Genomic DNA, 16,936 nt, shown 5'->3' on the forward strand with positions numbered 1-16,936 from the left:
CCGCCTCCACAGCCGCCCCCGCCGCCCCCGCCGCAGCTGGAGCCACCGCCGCCGCCGCCGCTATAGAAGCCGCAGCCGCCGCCGCCGCCGCCGCCGCCGCCGCCGCCTCCGCCGCCTCCGCCAGAGGTCTTCCCGCATCCCACTGGGGGACAGGGTGTGGGCTGCTTTTTCTGGTGAGACATCTTTTCTAAGGTGAGGGGGAACCCTGGAAGAAGAGCAGAAGAGCATCACTGGACCAGCAGCAGGAGGATGCTGCGAAGGAGGCGGCTGTATCCATGGCAAAATCCTGCTCACTCCTAGCATCCTACCCAGACCGGTCTTCTGACCCTGCTCAGGTGCGGAAGAGTGCTTGGCTGGGATCACAAGGTTTTCAACAAGCTTTAAATAGCCCACCCAGTGGTGCCACCGTCTCTCTCTGCCTGTTTTCTGTTGTATGGTTTGGGGGAGGGGCCAGGTCACCCACACACCTGCCCTCTTCTCATCTTCCATAAAAGAACACTCAGGGCACTTCCAATCTCAGTACTGATTCTTTAAGTTAAAAGAGAAAATTGCAATAAATCTCTACCTGGGACTTTACCCATTTCCAGCACAAGGGGGTGGGCGCTATTTGGACATCACAGGACTGTTGTACTCATTCTCCGCAAAAGCCCTTAGTTTAAACTCAGTCTGTCCGCCAAGTGAGGATATGATCCAAGGACCCATTATTAGACAAGGCAGGCTCTACTGTGGTCCTATTTGCAAACGGGAGAAGGACCCTGGAGCAGCACATACGACCAGAAGGAAGCAGACACCTTTTTGATGATGTCCTTGGAATCTAAGCTTGGTAGAGAACTGCAGGTAGTAGAAAGTTTATCCCAGCACCTCACAAGTCACTCCCCAACAGAGGAACGTCTGCCTCTGTAAAGCAGGGCTTGGATTTATGTCTCCTCAAACCTTACCCATTAGCAACATTCTCTGACATCCCTCCTACTCTCTGTGAGTTCAGGCTCTCCTGACAGTTTCGCGGGATTCATGCAGCCCATGGCAGGCTGCCTTGAATAGCCAACGCAGAGTCAGTCCTCCTGTGTCTAGCACTCTCTGGACCCTGGGATGCCAGAGAGGTAGGCAATAGCTGTACCTTGGTGGAGTTTTAACATTCGGACAGAAGACCAGGAGCGTCACCCGCCCTGCCTCAGCTCACCCCTCATGCCTTTCCTGAACCGCCTGTCAACATGAGTGCAGTAGAGAAGACTGAGGTCCTGAAGCTTCCAAAGGGAAGGTGGGCCTTGCAAGCTGAGCAAGGCCAGCTGTGGAGACCAGACAGCCAGGAGAGCCCACACTTACCCGAAGCACCAGGGAGGGTGAGTGAGGAGAGGAGATGCTGGTGATGTGAGGAGCACTGGAGCTCCTGAGGTTTTATACTCTTTGCCTGCTCTGACTCATCTATTGATCAAGTACCTTCTCGTGTGTCTGGCCCCAGTTACGTGACCAATAACTTTTGGCCCCACCTACCGGTGATTGCAGCCACGGGGTGGCCCATTCATGAAGCTTTTGGCATTCTTGGGATAGGCAGTCCCAAGTGCATGACTGGCCCCTTCATTGATGCAACTGTGGGCAGGCTGGTCATTGGGGATGACCAGCTAGAGTGGATGGCACAAATTGTTTTCTAAACTTCTGGCATGGGTCACATGCCATAACCAGAGGACTGTACTTGAGGAATAGGTGCCAGACTCTTGAGGTAACTGCATCAAACTGGAGATCTCATTTCTAGTTCAAGGAGTAGTATCTCTTAATTCTGTTTGATTTCTGATCTCATTATTCTGGAAATCTTTAAAACTTCATAATCCATCCCTGTTCTGCCACAGTTTCTCCACTGGCGTTCATAAATTTCTTTGCTGGGGTGTTTATGCCCTGACTACTGGGTTATAAGGGTGCGTGAATCCCCAGCTCAAGTTCTGGATTGTACATCTTGGACAGTGCTGTAACTAATATGACTCTGGGGGCTACTTTTTAAAATAGAATTTTTGCAAATTTCATATATCTTGATAGTATTTAGATCCCTTCCCTTATCTGTGCTCCCTTACTATCTTCTGCCCAATTTCATGCACTCTAAAATACATATTAAGGCATATAGTCAAATTTGTGTACCAAAATGCACTTCGGTGTGTCATCCACTGGAGCCTGGTCAACCACCAAGAGTCTCACCTTTAAATGAAATTGATTCTTCCCCTCCCAACCTCGAGTGGCCATTGGTTGCTGACACTTCTTCAGTTAGGGTTGGGGTTTCTTACCCACTTTGAATTTTTTCTGGAGGTAGTAGATGATTTGATTGTCAATATTGACTATCGTCTTTGCTTTTTGCTGAGGTGGAAACTAACAAGATGATCCTTCCCATCATAGCCTTTTGTTTCTATTGTACCTTGGTGGTACATAGTGACCTTGAGAGGCAGCCATAGAATGGAATGGGTTTGAGTTGGTGACTGGGTTTGGGTCTTCTCTTTACTACTTGTCAGTTGTGTCACCTTAGGCAAAGGCACTGTGGTTGATGTAATGCCTGCACAGAGGAGGAACTTGGTATTTGTTGACTGCTGAGTGATCAAGCTTTCTGACCCTCAGTTACTTTGTGTACCAAACAGGAGTCCTAATACCTGTTTCATAGACACATGAAGAAGGAACAGTCATGTAAAAGTGTAGATGTGTTACGTAGATTGTGAGACTGACCTTTTGCCATTTTCTTATATGACAGCACATCCTTGCTTCCAACTTGTGACACTGTGGTCTGCTAGGAAGGCATGTGAAGTCAGCTCAACTCTTCTCCATGGGATTAACTTAACTTCCCTGATGACTCCAGGGCCAGCAGCATCACCTCTGTGTATGAAGAATAAAGTGCTCCCCCTTCTTTCATCATTGGAACTCAATTGTTATTAAGATACCACATTTGAACCTTGCCCCACCCAGCTGTGTTGAAATAACAATTCCAATAAGAAATTGCCTTAATTATGGTGGAGCTTTAATGATCCAAGTGATCCTGATTAGACTTTGGCTTTCAGAAACTTATGGCACTCCTCTCAGTTTGGACAGCCTGAACCCAGGTGAACCAAGGAGGAGTCTGGGTGTTCCTGTGCTTGGAGGATTCACTGAGGGAGAAGCCAGGATTTGTTGGAGAAGGCAGGTTTCTTAGCTTGAAGCTGAGGTGCCATGGAGGCTTGGGAGGGAAGTAGGCTGCTCTTCTGATAGTGATTACCATGTGTATAAAAAGGAGTCCTTTTAATTAATCAGGCCACATGGGAGCAAGTGTGAACCATGGCTTCTAGCATTGATCTGTGGACCACATTGGCCCATTACCATGTGCTCATCAGTCTGAAGGAACAGTCTAAGTAACAGGAGGTCAGTAGGGCATTTTTAGGGAGAGAAATTTTTAATTCAGCAAATCACGGCCTTCCTACCTCTTTTGTGTTTTAAGTAATGTTTCTTATAAAGTGATGGTGATCTGAGCTGCCCTTACGTATCAAAATAAGTATCATAGTTGTATAATGATTACCACATTTGTTTTAATTTTCTTAAAATTTATCATATATTAATTATACAAAGTAAGCAGTTTTATTATATTTCTGTAATACGTGTAATGTACTTTGATTGCATTTGTCCCCACTGTTATCCTTTCTGGCTTCCTTCTCATCTTTCCCCTCCACATCCTTAAGAGATCCCTTTTTATTTAAGGCCTTTTGTTTTCCTGCCATAGAGTCCATATATTAGAGAAACATGCAGTATTTATTTTTGTGAGACTAGGTTCTTTTGCTTAATGCAATGATCTCGTTTCAATTTTGCTGCAGTTGACATAGTTTTATTTTTCTTTATGGCCGAATAAAATTTCATTATGCATATTTGCACATCTTTGTCCACCCAACATCTAGGCTGATTCTGTAACTTCGCTGTTCTGAATAGCAATGAGTGAGCAGGGATATACAGGCAACTCTGTAATAAACTGACTTGATTCTTCTGGGTGTATCCCCAGAAGTGGTATAGCTGGATCACATAAAAGTTGTATTTTCAATATTGTGAGGATACTCTGATTTCTGCGGTGTCTGGGCATATACACAGTCTCATCAGCACTAATAGGAGTCTCCGGTCCCTTGAAATCTTACCAATGTTTGTTTGTTTGTGTCCTTGATGATCGCCATTCTGACTAGAGTACATGGAATCTTCATGTAACTTTGATTTGCATGTCCCTGTTGGCTAAAATGTTGAACGTTTTGGCTGGTCGGAAATGTCTGTGTGGGGTTGGAGAGATGACTCAGTGGTTAAGAGCACTTGTAACCCTTCAGAGTGCCTGAGTTCACTTCTCAGCAACCGGGTTGGGTGGCTCACAACTAACTTCATCTCCACATTTGCACACCCACATACACATAATTAAAAAGAAAAGTAAACCTTCTTTTAAAAAGTACCTGTTTTGTTCATTTGCCCATTTACTGATTAGATCATTTGTTCTTTTGGCATTGAATTTTTCTAATCCTTTATATATTCTGGATTCTAACCCTCCACTGAATGAATACCTGGGCAAAGATTTTTCTCTTATTCTGTAGGTCCCTTTGCTCTATTGATTGTTTACTTTTTACTTTGTGCTGCAGAACCTCTATAATTTGGTTCAATATAATTTACAATTTTTTTCAACTTTTTTTTTCTTGAGTGGTTGGAGTCTTTTTCAGAGAAATCATTGCCCATGCCTGTATCTTGAAGTGTTTTCCTTTAGTGGTTTCAAAAGTTTGGAATGTTAAGGATTTCAATCTAGTTCAAATAGAGGTAGAAATAGAGATGCAGTTTTAGTCTTTTACATATTACCACCATTTTGGAGGGAAATATTTTTTCTGTTTCTGTATGGAATTCTTAAATTTGGAAAACTCAAGTGCTAATAATTCAAAGAGCTAATAATCTTCAGATTGTCTAAAAATTAACTTGACTTTTTTTTTTTTTTTTCGCCTTTTTGAGACAGGGTCTCCCTGTAGCCCCAGCTGTCCTGGAACTCACTATGTGGACCAGGCTGGCCTTGAACTCACAGAGATCCACCTGCCTCTGCCTCCTGAGTGCTGGGATTAAAGGCGTGCTCTGCCACACTGGCTAAGTTGACTTTTTAATTGACACATGGTTGTTTATTTATGAGGTAGAGTGATATAGAGTGATAGTTTTTCCTACACTTTATTGTTTGACAATTTCACACATGTATGCAATGAATTTTAGTAATTTTCACATCTATCCCCTCCCTCCTCCCTTTCCCTCTTCGATGAGACCTCTCCTGCTTTCATTTCTTATTTATTTGTATGACTATTTTGCCTGCATGTATGTAAGTGCATCTGGGTGTGCAGTGCCTCTGGAGGTCAGAAGAGGGCGTCGGATCCTCTGGAACTGGAGTTACAGATGGTTGTTAGCTGCCTGTGGGTGCTGGGAACTGACCCCCAGTTCTCTGCAAGAGTAGCCAGTGCTCTTAAGTGCTGAACCATCTCTCCAGCCCCTTATGTATTTTTTTTGTGTGTATATTTTCCACTGTGCTTGATAATTTTTTTGAGTTTTAATATAATTTATTTATTTCACTATACCCAACTAGCAACATTATAACATAAATATATTTCTGAGACATTTTACATTCTTTTTCTCACACTAACTCTTTGAAACCAGTATATTTTATGCTAACAGCACGTATTAATTTGGACTAGCCTTATTTCAAGTGATGTCATTGCTGAGGCAGTCATAATCAACACCTTCTACTGCCAGCACCACAGATCTTTACAGGAATGGAAACATGTAAGATTGGATTGGCTCATGTAAGCAAATGCACTTGATACCATAAGCAATGATCATTCCAAATATAATGTTTTCTAGTGGCAACTGAATAAAACTAAGCCAAAAGTGTAATTTAAAAAAATCTAGCCATATCCTGAAGTGCCCTTAATTTTTTAAATTTCCTTTTTATTATTTATTTTAAAAATTATTCTTTGAGAATTTCATGCATATATACAATATATTTTGATTATACCCAACCCCCTCTTCCAATTTCTCCCAGAACCCCATCCCTTCTCAGCTTCATATCATGTTAAAAAAAAAAGAATCTACTAGTTAAAATTAGGCTTCCCATGCTTGAGTGGATGGTGCTGCACCCATGAATGTGATAATCAGGTACATGTTATACATTGTAAAATGATATGATCAACATAATCAACATTTTATTGTGCTGGAACCACTGAGCACTTCTTATTTTGAAGTATATAAGAAATTGTACATGACAGTCTCCCTATGGTGATGTAGAAATGGGAACTTACTCCTTCTGTTTAACTGTGTCTTGGGACCCATTATCCATCCTCCGCTTGCTCCCATTTCCTTCTTTACTGTATGTAGTAACTACTATTCTACTCTCTTTGAGACCGAACTGAAACCCTAATTCTGTGTTCATTGGTTCAACCAACATGGGTATACAGTGCCCTGTTAAACATCAGAGAAGACCCAGAAAACTTTTCAATGTTGTATATGGATCTCCTTGGTAAATTTTCTTTTGGGGGGGGTGACGGTGTTGTGCCTGCCTTTGCCACCCTATATAGCATTTAGTAAGGAACCCCTCCTTACTAAATGTATATCCACTTTGACAACAGGTAGATGATGGATGATGTGGTATTACAGCAGTACCCTATCTGCGGCCCTTAGCCCTGAACTAATCTTGCATGAGGAATGTATATTATAGAAGCCTATTTTTTATTCTCTGGGTCAAAATTTTCCTACTGGATTACCTGTATACATAACATCTGATTATCACCTTTAGCACAGTAGTAGGGAAATGATAGGCTTTTGTAGACTTAGGAAACATAGGTATTTGGAGTTTTGTAAGACATGGCATGATAAATTTTTAAGATTTATATCTTTTAGGCACTTAATCCTGAAATGCATGCTTGCTAGCGCATATGATTTGTATAGCATGACAGATTAGGTCACGATCCCTGCTCCTGCAGAGGGGCAGATCCTTAAAGCAAATGGTTCAATGTGCCGGTGAGGTTCTTAGTATTAACTGGTATTCAGTATGTCTCACTGGAATTGAGGGAACTCTTAAGAGTTCCAGGGGGCTGGAGAGATGACTCAGCAGTCGAGAGCACTGACTGCTCTTTCAGAGGACCTGGGTTCTATCCCAGCACCCACCTGGTGGCTGACAACCCTCCGTAACTCCAGTTCCAGGGGATCAGATACCCTCTTCTGACCTCTATGGGTATTGCATGACTCTGGGGCACTTACATGCATGTAGGCAATACACTCATACACATAAAATAAAAATAATAAGTAAAATACTTTAAAGAGTTTCAGATGATTAAGAGTGACAGGGTTCAGTTCAGAGTGTTAAGGGCTCATTTATAACCACAGATATGATCTTTGGAGAAATTTCACCCTCTGATTCACAAATCACAAAATGTTGGAGACATTTGCTTGCTTCTCAGCTCAGCTTATTTCTGCAAGGGGCTCATAACTTCCTCTACAGGCATCTTCTTCAGAGCAAGGGAGAAGGATGGAGAGAACAGTGTAAGACTGTTCACTACTATGATGTATGGTCAGGTGGTTTTTACAAGATCTGTTGGGAGAGATGTAGGAAAGGAGGAAACTGGAATCACCCTAAGAAGGATGCTTCTCTGGTGGGAGGCACATTCTTTTTTATATTTTATTATTTTTATTTTATGGATATGAGTGTATTGCTTGCATGTAGGTAGGTGCACCCGTGTTGTGCAATGCCTGTGGAGGTCAGAAGAGGGTGTCGGATCCCCTGGAACTAGAGTTAAGGATGGTTTATAGCTGCCATGTGGCTCCTGGGAAACAAAACTGGGTTCTCTGGGAGAGCAGTTAGTGCTTGTAAACGCTGAGCCATCTCTCCAGCCCTGGAGGCACATTCTTTAGGTCCCCAGATTGAGGCAAGATTATAGCTCTTGAGTCTGGGAAACTCCAGCTAATATGTGGTTATCACAGCTTTTAAGGATACAGAGCTACACATCTGTGTCCTCAAGACTGAGTGCTACCTTCTTCCCTAACCGAAGTGAAAACCACACAGGTGGTTCTTGAAGAGTAAAATGCATAGCAGACAGGAGCTTCCAAGTTCAGCATGGCAAGAGCAGAGATTTGGAGAGTTGTTTTGACAGTTTTCAGTTCTGACATAGGATGTGTCTCAGGGGCTGTCATTCCCTTCGTTCTCTTCCTTTTTCCTGGCTGGCAGTTTCATGGGGTAGTTGCCCTGAGTATTAAGTGAAGAAAACGGCTTCGTGGTCTGAGAGATCAGCTGAGTGGCAGAATTCCCTCTCCAGGAAGCTTCCTTGAACTCATCCCATCCACTGATTCAGTCTCCCTCATTACTTTCCCTTTCTGAGGCCTTGGGGAACAGTTGTGCTACAGTTATTATGGGTTAGATATCTTGCACATGACACATCCATTAGACTAGTCTTTCTTTTTGAGTTACAGCTGTGGTTGAGGAAGGCTCCCTGTTATTTCTTTATTCTGCATCTAAGGTTCCCCACGTACCGAGTCTTTATCAGGACATGGGCTCAGGTCGGCCCTCTTTGGGTATTCCTGGAGCTCATTTGCCAGTGGTGAGGACTACAGCCAAATTGTTCAAATGATCCCCAAGAACCCAAAGATGCATACAGGGTGAGCAGTACAGCTAGGGATAGTGCTCACCTGGGCTGGACACCTTATGCGACTAGATTCTTAGGCCTATCTACTGCTGCCACTGCTTGATTTTTCTCAACAGTCCTGTGTATTCAGCCCTACATCGTCCTTATTTCTGGATGATAAGGTGCCTGTGGAGGCTGATGGATTTGCCCAGATTTCCACATCCTTTAAATACCAAAGGCAGAATTAGGGCAGGTGAAATTGCTCAGTGGGTAAAGGAACCTGAGTTTGTTCCTCTGGCCACTACAGGTATGCCATGGCATGCGCATGTGCACACACACATAATCAATCAATAAATAAGTAATAAATGACTAAATGAATGTTTTACACAGCCAGAATCAGACTCACCCTTTTCATTCTTAATCTCTCGTTTTTTTTTTTTTCCAAGTGTGATGTAGGTTTCTTCTTTGGAAAAGTGGGAAGGAGAGGATGCCTCCTCAGCCAGGAGATATCCATGCCCTTGGGGAGGCTGGGAGGAGAGGAAATGTTCATGAATGCTTCCAGATCTTCTGGGGGCAATTTTATCCACAGATGGACTGTAGGTGCTGGAAGGGCATGTGGAGATTTTCTAATCATCCTTCTCAGTTGTAGAGATAGATGCAGAAAGAGGCTAAACCACTCCTCCAGGCTACGTATCAAAACAAAGACCAGACACTGGGTTCTTGGGCATGTCTCTCAGTGCATCTGTCTTTATAGATTTGAGTTGTGGCTTTTTATTTCCCCTAAAGGTGTTCCTCTTGGAGCTGGCAGTGTGAGGAGGGTATAGTTAAAGTGACAGCAGAGGTTTTGTAGCTGATCCTGACCAGCTGAAGGAAGCTGCTAGCCTGGGCTAGTTTCTGGGCCTGGAAGGACATCAGGAATGGCAAGGCCCAGTCTTTACAGGCAAGCAGCTGCCGTGTGGCCTGAGGGCTCAGGGTCCACCTCTGCAGCTCATATATAAGCTTCACTAGAAGGAAGGAGTGATGAGTGGAGCAGCTTTGCGGTCTTGGTCCTGCTTGGTTCTGAGATAATGATGGTAGCTGGATGCTTCTTGGGATTGGACCGCTGTCTGTAATTTAAGAATGCTGGATCCTTAACTAGCCCATCCCTTGATTTCCTTTGGGTGATTTTCCATGTTGTTTTGAGTCCAAACTCAAAGAAATCTGGAAATCAATAGAAGAGAAAGAAAAAGGAGACGCATTTCAAACCCACAGCCTTTTATAGTATTTGGTCTAAAAAAGTTTTTTTGTGGGGGGGTGGGGCAGGGGGATTGAGACAGGGTCTCCCCTGCTGGCCTGGAACTTGTTGTGTAAACCAGACTGGCCTCAATCTCACAGGAATCTGCTTGCCTCTGCCTACACAGTGTTGGGATTAAAGGTGTATGCTACCACAGCCGGCTTTTTATACTAAAAGTTTAAATCCATACCTTTTAACTGCATGAAGTGCACACATGTATTTCCCCTTCATTCAAGATCACTGAATGACAAGGGATTTTCATTTGATTCTTTTTCTTTAAGACTGGTCTCACCACAAAACCCAGGTTGGTTTCAAACTCAGGATCCTATCATCTCACCTGAGAACATTTTGATTCTGAAGTGCTACTTTCAAAAATTTCCTGTGGCTGCAGTGGGTGTTGGGCGTCACCTTTCTATTGTAACAAGCTGTTAAGGATTCACAACTGAAGACTGGATTCTGGATCCAGTCTCCGTTTTGACCACTTTTTCTTCAGACTTACTGATTATTCATAATGTTTGCTCCTCCACGCTGTAGTTCTTATTTCAACAGCGGAATGTATTGAAAGCAGAAGGACAACTTGGGGACAAACTTTCCCACTGCTTATAAACATGAGAACCACCAAAATTCAGTTGGTGGATCTCTAGCAACTTCCTTGTTTGGTTTGTTCAGAGAGTTCCAACTCAAGTGTCCATGGAAGCAAAATTCACATGCGGCTTCCCTTTCTGGGCTACCCATATGATCCAGGTAAGACTGGAATACCTAAATCTCCACAGTCTCATCCAACTCAGGCCTGTACCTCAGAGTACCTATTGATGAACATCTGTTCATTAACTAAGAAGATGAGGAGAATTTAGCATCACAGTCCAGGGAAGTTAAAAAATCAGGTTTAATTTTCCATAGAAAGCATCTTAAATAAATTAACCACGGCAGTCTTCTTTCTCCTATTATCTACCACCAAGGTGCTGATTCCCCTTGTTTACCATGACTTGTTTCTCAAAATATTCCTTGCATCATGTCTCCTCAGAGACTTTGACTACCTATGGCCCAACTGTCAGCTTTCTGGATCAGCCAGGAGCTGTGTTAGTTTTTGGTCTGCTCTGGAGGATGGAATCATGGAATCATAATCTTTCCTCTGCTGAGATCTTGGGAGTAGGTGTATTAGGTGTGTGTGTGTGTGTGTGTGTGTGTGTGTGAGAGAGAGAGAGAGAGAGAGAGAGAGAGAGAGAGAGAGAGGGAGAGATCTGAACCTGGCCCCTGGAACTGGAGTTACAGTTATTAGCTGCCCACCAATAAACTCAGCAAGATATAGTGTTGTGGCCCAAATGGAGTCCCCCCAAATGGTAATAGCCAAAGTAACTTCATTTTGTATAAAGCAGCCACTTTAAATTTCAAAAGTTAGGAAAATAGCCAGCTTCAAGGTTAAGCACCTGAACTTAGTTGCTTCCCTTTGAACAGTGCTTTCTTTGGAGTAGCTGACCTTGGGTTTCCCAGATACTGCAGCTGTACTTAATCAGAAAATGCCTTACTGCCAAGGTCTCTATACCTCCTTAAGTGAAGAACTAACACAAGCCTGCCTTGGCTTCTGTAGTTTGCTTATCTGCTAACTTGGGCATGCTGACCATATTCAGGACCACCTGGCATTCCTCATGTGTGATGAAATTCCTATGGGATTTGCGGTTTTTGCCTTTAAAAGTTAGTTCCACCCTCCCCTCGGGGCCATGGATCCTAAATCTGACTAAGGGACTGCTTGATGGCTATAGCCCTAATAAATTTGACCAATTAAAATTTGAATTGAGTCTGGTGATCTTTTTCCCAGTGGTTTCAAACTCTGTAACAATACTATCCCCCAGGCCTCAGTTTCTCCATCCATCATGCCACTCTAACTCACCTCTCTCCCAGCCCCTTTGGAGCCTCCTTCCTCTGGCCCCTCTCTGCACTGAGAAAAGGGAGAAATGGGGAGAGGCAGAAGCAGAGACAGGGGAGAAACTAGATGAGAACCACAGGCCTTGGAGAAGCAGCACTGGGCCTCAGTCCATCCCCAGTGCCAGCCAATCTCAAACTGAAGCCAGAAGTTTTGAGAATTTTGGTAATTTTTCTCCCTGCAAGCACGTCCCCATCTGAGATGAGAGTGGAGGAGCCAGGAGGTACTGCAGGAGGGACAGGTAGTGAAGTTGGCTGGAGGGAGTTCTCAGAATGTTATTACCAAGGATGTCTATAATTGCTTGTGATTAGCAAAGGCTTGTGGGTAGTCTTCATTGCTTCTATCTTCCTGAACTGATGTATGTCACTTTGGACCCCAGAAGAGAGATTAATTTGTGTGACTGTGTCCCTATAAGTGTTCGTGTTGTGTGTAAGTGCTCTGGGAAGCGAACTCTGGTGGTGGGCCCCTCAACCTCTAGTAAATTATTCTGTTGAAAAAGCAAACAACCAACCAACCAAAACCCATTAACAACAGCAACAACAGCACAGGCTCACAACAAATTTCAAAAGCAAAGCATTTACCTAAAATTCTAGTGTCCAAATACAATCGACATTAAAATTTTGGTATTTTCATCTTGCTCTCTTTTTTCTCCCTTAAGTTATATAATCCTCCCATTTTTAGAGCTGACCTAACCTGTGACACTGATATGCAGATATCCTCACACCACTCCATTGGGTTTCCATGACCTCTAGTTTTAGTGGCTACATTCCATAGCCCACTGCCCTTCCTGAAACTTAGACCTTGCAGCTGTCCTGCAGTGTCTGGACTCAGGAACTCTGCTGAATTGCATCGGTTGTCACCCTGCCCTACGCTGAGAGGAGACCACAGCGTCCTTTGTGTGTACAGCATGGCTGGCTATAAAGTGGGTAAGAATGAAGGTTTGTTGTGTGTGGGTCACATCTCTTTTCTCAGAGCTTTTCTTTTTGGTCCCCCTGACTTCTTTGTATAGAACCTTGTGCCTCCACCCCTAAACTTTGTTTAGCTTCAGGGAACCCTTGATTCCACTCTATGTACAAATTCTATCTTGTTTCCTTAAATGCTTCCTTTTCTTCCCAGACTCCCAGACTCCCCTGGGAGTGTGTAGTCAGAAGTGGCCTCTTTTTTGGGTAACAGGACATGAGGAAGTTGGGGTGAAGGAAAAGACACTTTAGGGGCCCATTTTGAAAAGAAGTCAGAATACTTGACAGCTAAGTGCTGGGGAGCTGGGGATGCAAAGGGTAAAAGCAACTGGACAGACTTTAGAGGACATGAGGTTTGTTTGTTAGGGTTGGAAAACCGAAAATCATGGATAGGTTTCTTCAGTTTTGATTGGCTTTCAAATTATTTGCAAGTACATGTGCAAATGTGCACATTTCTCTCTGTGTATACGTGTGATATGTACACATATCTATGTGTATATATGTGTGTACCTGTGTCTATGTATAAGATATATTTACATTTATCTTTGTGTGTCCACACATCTATGTATGTGATATTTACACGTCTATTCGTGATGCATGTGTCATGTGTGTATGTAAGCCTTACCCTCTTTAGGCTTCAGAAGTTCTCTTCTCATCCCTTTGCTACTCAAGAATCAGCTCCCTTTCCTGGGAAGGCAGATAGGATTGCTGGACTCCTCCTTGGCCAGGGGCTGCTGCTGATTCTCACTTGTCATTCTTGGTGTGCAAGGTGACTGCGTTGCTCTGCATAGCAATGCAGTTGTAGATCGAACCCGCATCTTTCTTTATCATCTCTGTCTCTGGCAGAGCTTTATATTTGCCTCATTCTTCTACTAAAATTCTTGGGTCTCCCCATATCATAATCAAGTACAGATTTCTGCCCAACACTCACTGCCCAAACATAGCAACTCTGCCTTGCCCACCAAATCAGGTATTTTGTGCTTCCCTGTCTTTTCCTGTGCTTTTCCCTCTATCTGTGAAAGAACCTCTCTCCTTTGATTTGCATGATTTCTTTGTACCTTTCAATACTCATCAGTTACCTTCTCCAGGAAGGCTCCCACAGCACCTCAGTCTGAGTGAGAGAGTATGTCCTCTTGTAGCTCTGTAATCCTGTTTCTCACTAGACTGAGGTCCCCTAGGAAGGAGAGTCAGGAATTATTCACTGTCACATCACAGTACCCAGCACAGTGCCCAGCATGGCCACAATGTGTGCTAGCACAAAGAATTGGTGGCTGCCCACTTCTGGATTATTAGTGTCCCGGATACTTGGTGTTTTGGATTGATGGAACACTATTAACTTTTCCTCCTGCTTTTCATCTCTCCAACAAGATTGCTGCTGAAGTGAAGGGATGACATTGTAGCTTTAGGAAGTCCAGAGTCTGTGGGCACATGAGTCAGGACAAGAAAAGATAAGAAAGAAATAAAGAAGAAAATGCAGGGTGGGAAAAGAAAAGGAAGGTAGGAAGGACAGAAACACTGTGTCCAGAGTTGTAACAGTGCTGGTTCTCGACTGGGGAGAATCTCTCTTCATATCTATTTCTGGACCCTCTGATCTCAATCTAGCAACTTCCAGAGGCTATTATGAGGACATCTTGACCCTCAAAGGGGGTAGATAACTGACATTATAGCATTTTAGAAGTTTTAAGGGAGTTGCCATCACAGGTTTCTGAATTATTGGTGTTATTTCATTTACAACATGATTGTGATGTCGGTGTCTGATTAAATTATCCTTGGCACCTAATTGCACTCCACAGTAATTAGCTCATTTTACTCTACACAAATCCCTGTCAGATCCCATATGGATTGCTGAAGAGCTGTACGAACTGGTGTGCTTGGTGCAGGTGAATCATGAGCCCTCCTTATTCTAGTAGCATGTATCACTTTTGATGTGCATTCGGACAGGTATTTCAGATATATGATTCTATAGATATGATCGCTTGGAATGAGGGAAAGGAAGGTAACACTTTTTAAATTTTCTTTTAAAGAAATTTTAGTAAGTAAAAACAGTGAGTCGACCTAGAGATACATATTAAATATATAGCAATATGTGCATAGATCTGGGAGAAATTATGGAAGAGATATGTGCACTCCCTAAGTTTGGGAATTATTAAAAGTATGGGTTTCCTGTTTCACATGGAGGGTTGTTCCACAGGTCTCCTGGGAAATGCAATGTGTGTTGCATAGGTCCTATCGTGTTCTGCCAAGATTCTAGATGAACCCACCTCTTCTGGCAGACAGAGATCCATCTCTTTCTGTGGGAACAGACTCACATCTCACAACAGAAACAGATCCATTTTTCCTCAGGGAAGAAGATTGTTGGACCTGGGGAAACTCAAGACTCAGGTGCTGACCCAGAGCATCTTGTTTGGATAAGGCCAGAGGCACACTTTGGGAGTGTGTCCTAGAAACTTCTGATCTACCTGGTAGTGCCCCCCAGCCTTTTCTTACATTCTACTTCTAGCTTGCTTCTAAAAATGTCCTGGCATTGTGATAATTTGGTGACTGATTTGGTGTCAGTAATCCCAGGGTGTAAGCTTGGTCTTGTTACTTGCCAGCTGCCAGATTACATGTGTTGCTTAACTTTTCTGTACCTTTTCTTCGTGTGTGAAATGAATTTGATTTGCCCATGTTTTGAGGCTGTTGTGATGACAAAACAGGATCTTTTATGTGGGAAAGCTACTGGAAAAGAGTGAGTGATTAAATCTACAAGGAAAGATTGTACAATTCATTTAAATTAGAGAGTGCTCATCTGATAGCAGTTCAGAGCAGGTCTCCACCCAGGCAGCGCATAGTGTGCAAGGATAAGAGTTACAGGCAGAAAGATAAGGGCTTCTGGAAAAATGTCAGGTGTTAATGAGGGATGAGGTTGGAAATGTGAGTTGGGGAATTGTCTCTGAAAGATTCGTGTTCTCTGTAGTTGATGATGGACCAAAGATCTGGCTAATCTCCCTTTTTCCCAGTTCTCCCCCAGTACTACTATTGACAGTGGTAAGAATGACCATCTGCTGAGCTCACACAAAGTGCCAGCATTCAGTTCATGCTCTCCATGTGTGCCTCATTGGACCCTCACCACACAGTTTTTGGGTAGGAGTGAAGTGTGAGGAGCATTAAGAACTTGCTAAGGTAACACTCAAAAGTAGCTGAATCTTGGCCAATAACCCTGATAGTCAGGTTTGTCTGAGTCCCAAGCTCTCATGTTTTATTTTTAAAACCAAAGTTGAAGTCCTATATAATGGAGTTCTGTATCAACATCAGCTTCAGGAGATATTTTCTGAGAACGATCTAGTTGCGACATACTGTTCCAGACAAACAAACAAACAAACAAACAAACAAACAAACAAACAAGAAATCCTTCCCCTTGTCTCTGAGGACCATGTATACTGTCTCAGCAGTGTAAAGACAGCTCTATGCTGTGACGGGCAGTTTGACCCACACTATTTGTTTTCCCATTTGAACAATGAGAGACTGCAGATTTAATGACAGAAAGCTTAGATGATTTTTGTCTCTCAAAATTCCTCACGAAAATGCTGTCTGTCTGTCCTGCTTCTTGTCTGGTGGACAGTCACAGGGGGCTGAAAGAGTATGTGTAGAGTGCAAACCTCCCAAATTCTGAGATGGAAGGTTATTTTGTTGGTCCTTCAATCTTGGAGCTATTCCAGGCTGAGTTCTCTGAGGAATCCAAAAAATTAAAGACCCCAGAAAAATTAAGTGGCCCCAGTTCAGTCACTTAATCCCATCACTCGGAAAGCAGAGGCAGGTGGATCTCTGTAAGATTGAGGCCAGTCTGCTCAAGTTCCAGGTCAAGGAGACCGTGTCTCAAAAACCAAAATCAAAACCAAAACCAAAACTAAACTCTCAAACAAACCCTAAACAAAAACCCTAGCTCACTTACTAAACTTCCATCATAAAGGAGGAGACTATTATGGATCCTTTCAGCAGGGTTGGCCTTGGGATTGCTGCTCAACCTTGCTTTACATTGGATGGAAAGGAGATTCTCAATGAAGTCAGACATTATTTTCCACAAGAAACCTCTAAAACTGTGTCATGGGAACTGTTTTGTGTACCTCAATGTTCCAAGCTTGTCTGTCAAAAAAGCACCCCCACTTTCCATATTGTGTTTATAACTTATGTTACACGT

The 16,936-nt window shown here is 43.2% G+C and overlaps 1 protein-coding gene across 4 annotated transcripts in view; it reads left to right on the forward strand.

Annotated features, from left to right (window-relative positions):
* Window positions 1-177: 177 nt before the first annotated feature.
* LOC103751986 (small proline-rich protein 2G) overlaps window positions 178-16,936 on the forward strand; it is a 219,455-nt gene continuing 202,696 nt past the window's right edge. For 2 of the 4 annotated variants that reach the window (XR_003847437.1, XM_008855622.3), the window contains exon 1: window positions 178-1,340. The gene's annotated coding sequence lies outside the window, so the exon portion shown is untranslated. The other 2 variants (XR_003847438.1, XR_003847440.1) reach the window with 2 other exon arrangements.

This window comes from Nannospalax galili, unplaced genomic scaffold (assembly GCF_000622305.1).
Source record: "Nannospalax galili isolate Female #2095 unplaced genomic scaffold, S.galili_v1.0 scaffold591, whole genome shotgun sequence".
In the NCBI taxonomy this organism is placed as follows: domain Eukaryota; kingdom Metazoa; phylum Chordata; class Mammalia; order Rodentia; family Spalacidae; genus Nannospalax; species Nannospalax galili.